This window comes from Stegastes partitus, unplaced genomic scaffold (assembly GCF_000690725.1).
Source record: "Stegastes partitus isolate 25-593 unplaced genomic scaffold, Stegastes_partitus-1.0.2 Scaffold539, whole genome shotgun sequence".
NCBI lineage: Eukaryota > Metazoa > Chordata > Actinopteri > Pomacentridae > Stegastes > Stegastes partitus.
Window position 1 is genome coordinate 130,369 of NW_007578270.1, and position 5,378 is coordinate 135,746.

The following is a 5,378-nucleotide window of genomic DNA, read 5'->3' on the forward strand; positions in this document are numbered from 1 at the left end:
ACACACGTTTATTGTGATCTATATTGTTGCACAGTGGACTAGTGGTTGCATTGGTTTTCAACGCGGTGCTTTTACAGTGAAGGTCTGATCCGGATCTACTGTCTCGACTCGTTCTCGGTCACTTTACGCAGCTGCTGCGCACCGCCGCGCATCCCTGGACGGAGCTGTCAGCAGAAAAGTGAGAGGAGAAGGAGACACGCTGACAGATGTGAGGAGGTGAACGCGCTTTGATGAGCAGCGTTGATGCGTAACGGAACCGCCGACGGACCGGAGCCGCCGACGGACCGGAGCCGCGGCGACAAGCTGCTTGTTGTTGGAGGCGACTTGTTCTGGAGTTTGCTGTGATTATTTTCTTCCACTTTTGACTTTGCAGACGTTGTCCAGAAGCAAAAGCTGCCGCTGTTGGAGTAGTTGGGGGACACTGGTGCCTACTGCTGGGTGCGCGCCTCCGGTACCGGGAGCTGCTGTGTGGAGTCACGTAGGCGCAGCGGAGCGGTCGATGCAGGAGGTGATGCACAACTGAGGGACGGTTTCAGGATTTTGGTGGATCTCAGTGGCAGCGAGCAAATACTTCCAGCCGGGACCGAACTTCGACACCGTCCGTCCTCCCGTGTGGTGCCGGCACCGTAGCGCACGGACAATGTTGATGAAGGAGTACCGCATCTGCATGCCCCTCACCGTGGAGGAGGTGAGTCCAGTGTTCCTGGTTTCTCTGCTTTGCGTTCTGTTTCTTTGTGCTGTTCCATCACAGATCAGCGGTCAGTTGCAGATGAGCACGTTGCCTCTGGACCTGTACGGTTCTTGTTGCAGAGCTGCTTGTTGGAAACTTCGCACCGATGCGCTGCTGTTGTGTTTTCACGCACCAGAGCTCGTGCAGCCGCCGGGTGGAGCTGCTGCTGCTCGGAGCTCGTCAGCCTGAGAACAGCAGCAGAGGGATGATGATGACAGCAGTGAAGGACAAACTATCATCTGTGTGACTCCGAGCGTTTGGAGCGTGATTGTTGTCTGTGTGTAGATGGAAAGTTCTTCATGTCTGTGATTCGGGTTTTCTTCATACTTCAGTGAACTCAGGATCACATGTTGTAAAGACACAACCAGTGTTGGTTATGCAACTGCGGCATGTTTGCTGCTGTGTGTGTCTGTGTGTGTGTGTGAGAGCTGGTCGATGCACAGGTGTGATCATATTTCCATACAGTCATGATGTGAGATGTTCCAGCTGAGTTTACTGAGAGTTGTAAGGGTTTGAAAGTTAAGATGTGCTGCTGCTGCTGGAGCTTCTCTGGATCTCTGCGTTACCACGGTGGTGTAATCTGCCCCATTCACCTGTAGTCTAGTCTGTTGTTGTGTTCTCAGGTTGAGCGACGATGAACTGAAGTCATCGTGTGTGGTTTTCATCAGAGAGCTGGCTCTCCTGAGGTCTATTGATTTCTGGAGTCTTAAGTATGCTGCGGTTCCATCTGGTCCGGAGGCTGATGGGATCTTCTGCTTTGCTTCGTTCCACTGGCTGATGAAAGATCTCTGTGGCCAACTGAAGGCTGTTAACGGTGCTGCTGTAATGACAGTAATGTGGCTTCACACAGTCTAGGGATGTGGCAGAGACCTGGTCAGTGATGCTTCCAGTCTGTTCATGTTTCCAGTGTACACATGTGGTCTACGTACAATCAGAAGAAACAAGACATTCATGCAGATTTCTTATCTAAAGGGATTTTTTTTTTAGAGCAAACACATAGTGAAAGGAAATCCGTGTGTTGTTTGTTAGTGAGATTTTGAAGCGTCTTCCAGTGGAATCATCTGGAGCAGATGACATAACATGTTGTCCTGCACTCATGTGGACATCAGATGCTTCGTCTCCCGGAGTCAGTGTTCTGTGTTTTTCTGTGGATGAGTAACGGTTCATTTCGGGTAATGTGCATTTCTTACACATCAGAAGACTCGTGAATTAGAATCCGTCTCCTCAAACAGCATCGCAGCGTGAAGGCACCAGGCCCGTCTTCAGATAAACACGACAACCACATGAGAACACAAGAATGCTGAAGGATTTCACCACAGCAGGGTTCTTCTGGAGACTCATCTGATGGTCCAGCTGAAGCACTGCTGAGGAATCAGGCTGGAGATGTTCTCATGGTACTCAGTGTTCGGGTTTCTGTTGTCTCCATGTTGCACACACTTGTGTGGTTTGAGCCTCTTTCAGCTTTCCTGCCCTCCTTTCCTTTATTCTGACCACAGCTGGACTCATAGGCTTCGTGTCTGAAGGAGCGCTTTGGCAACGTTCCCATAAAACATCTGATATCAGCCTCGTTGTGTTTGATTTCTGAGTCAGTTTTAGCACGATGCGAGTCTGACGAGTCCACTGATGGACTCAAAGCTGTCTGAAGCAGTCAGGAAGGTTCTTTACACAATTCAGCACCAATGTCTGTCTGAAAACATCACAGAGAGCACAAAGAGTGTCAGAACCACTGTTTATTACCAAATGAAATAAAAACAAACTGTTGTTGCAGTGGGGACACTAACAGCCACAATGATGAAACTCAGTGTGAATAAATGCAAGCTGGGTTTTAATAAAATGTTGGCTGGAGCTCAACACCATTTTTTTTTTTGATTCCAGCTGTTTGTAGGAGTCTGTCCTCTGAGTTTATCACACATCTGCAGCATCAGGAGCCACATTCATGTCTCCAGAGTGAGAGTCACAAACCACACGTTATCCCTGATCCGTCAGGACGTAAAGCGCTCTCTGCTGTCCTTCTTCTCCCAAAGTTCTTACTCAGACGTTGGATTTGTTGAGTTTCTCTGTATTCAGCTGAGCTCAGGGTCAGGGTTTATTTAAATGGCATCATTCACCACAGAAGTCACCTGGAGGCACTTCACATTCACGTCCCGTCTCCTTACAGTAACGTCTGACAGAGACAAACCCAACAAATCCAAAGCTTCCCTTTGAGCGAGCTCTCAGTGATGCAACATTAGAAAGTGTTGACCTCCCTTTGTGAAGTGTCCTTCACACAGTAAGTGTGAATTTGTGCTTTATAAATGAAACTGAACCAACAGCAGCTCACTCTGAACACAAGGCCACAACGACAGAGTTTAGGAAGTCATAAATGCACCGAGCGTTTAAAGTCTGATCAGGCTGCAGCACATTAAACATCACCGTCTAGTCTCACGTGTATCCTGGAGGAACAGCAGCTTTGCATTGTGACCGTCACACTGATTACAGAAATATGTGTTCAACAGGCATGTGGGTCATCCAGTGGAGCCCAGTTTAGACTTTCCATCCTCTGATGAGCAGGGTGGAGACGGGTCCTCCCTGATGTGTGGGGAGCCGGTGATCCACTGAGGCGTCGTGATGACACGCTGCAGGTCTTCTTTTCTGGACAACCTGAGCTCCAGACTGCAGCCGTCAGTCAGGACGCTGTCTGCCGAGCAGCGCTCAAGTTCTTCAGCAGCTGTTGAGGAACCCGCTCGTGCTGCTGGACCTTCCTGATGAGGCAGGAGGTGTTTGTTCTCCCCGAGACTCCTCCACCGACTGATGTCAGGTCCTCTGAACAGCTTTGTTCCTTTTCCTCAAATCTACGATCAGTTCTTCTGTCTTGGTGGTGCTGAGGTCCAGATCGTTGGTTGGACCTCGGCCTCGACTCATTACTGTCCGTTATCAGAACCGCTGAGGTCGTGTCGTCTGCAGGTTTTATACATGATGTGTTTGGTATTAAGAATCACTGCAGGAGAGGAGCTGCAGGCAGAGGAGTGTTTCGCTATAAAGCCAGAGATTCACAGCAGCTGTGTTTGTTCCATGTATTAATTCAAGGAGCAGCACAGTCCACACAGATCTCATGTTCTATGTGCTGACGTTCTCGTCTTCTCTGGAGCAAATGCTTCAGTGGACTTTAAAGCCACTTAATAATAATAATAATAATAATAATAATAATAATAATAATAATAATAATAATAATAATAATAATAATAATAATAATAATTATTTATTTATTAAGTGCTTGTCCCTAAACCTGCTATATAAACAAGATGATTTAATCAAACTAGTCATCAAGTCAACATTTAAGACGGCAGCTGTTTCAGTAAAAAGATTCTGACTGGCGTTATGAATGTCAGTAAATATTGGGGTTAAGACTCTTTCGTGTTATTTATGTGTAGTTTTGGCCTGAGTAACTCACCTATTAGGGATTTAAGCTAAATGATATAAAATCCTACTTTACTGACTGTAATGCATATTGAGACCTTTCAGTGTTATTAATTATGGAGAACAGCCGGACTAAAGTTCACAGGAGCCTACGGTATTCTAAACCACTGAAATGAACTCAGCTCATGTGATTATTGTGCCCAGAACCCCACAGCATCGTTAAATATGCAGATTAGCAAGACTAATTAAGAGCTAAAGTTCAGAATTGCTAAAATATACATCTGTGTACGTCGTAGTGTCTCAATCAGCTTCTTTGTTTTATTACTTCACCAGCAACATCCGACTTTCCTCCTTTTTTCCTAAATATTGACTTTTTTAGGCTCAAACTGAAAATGCAAATGAAAGGAGGCGAATGGAAACCTGCTGACAGTTTGGTGGGAAAACTGACTTTGAGATGTGACTTTGACAGTTGCTTCTCTGTCATTTAAACTGCTCAGACGTCTCCTGTGACGTGTTTGCAGAGCGACGAACACGTAATCGTGTGTGTTGTTGCGACTGCGTGGTCTGTCCGAGGTACGAGCAAACCTGCCATCGACCAGAAACATTTCAGTCCCTTTAGCTGGAGGCAGAGACCAGAGGATGGATGTATCTCGGTGTAACTAAACCTGCTTTGTGATCACCATGAAAACACTTCACAGAATCTGTTGCAGCACACGTTCAGCCTTAATGGTGTCCGGATGCTCCTGTGCAGGTTTGTGTTTACTGATCCTGCACGTCCCTGCATGTCTCTGCGCCATGAGCTGAACGAGGTGACATCAGGTCTCCATATGTCTCTTAGCGTCCCTGCACGCTGAGCGTCCAGGATCTTGTTTACGTCCTCGGCTGGAGGCTCTGACTAACCAGGAGCCTGATACGCCGCCGAGTGACCCGAGTCGAACGCACCAGATGGAGAGAAGCAGCCCGACAATCTGGCAAAGGTCAGCAGACGAGTCAGGAAGAGCGAGAGGTGGAGGAGGTGACTGGAGGAGGTGACTGGAGGAGGTGATCGGAGGAGGTGATCGGAGGAGGTGACTGGAGGAGGTGATCGGAGGAGGTGATCGGAGGAGGTGACTGGAGGAGGTGACTGGAGGAGGTGATTGGAGGAGGTGATTGGAGGAGGTGGTCGGAGGAGGTGACTGGAGGAGATGATTGGAGGAGGTGATCGGAGGAGGTGATCGGAGGAGGTGACTGGAGGAGGTGATCGGAGGAGGTG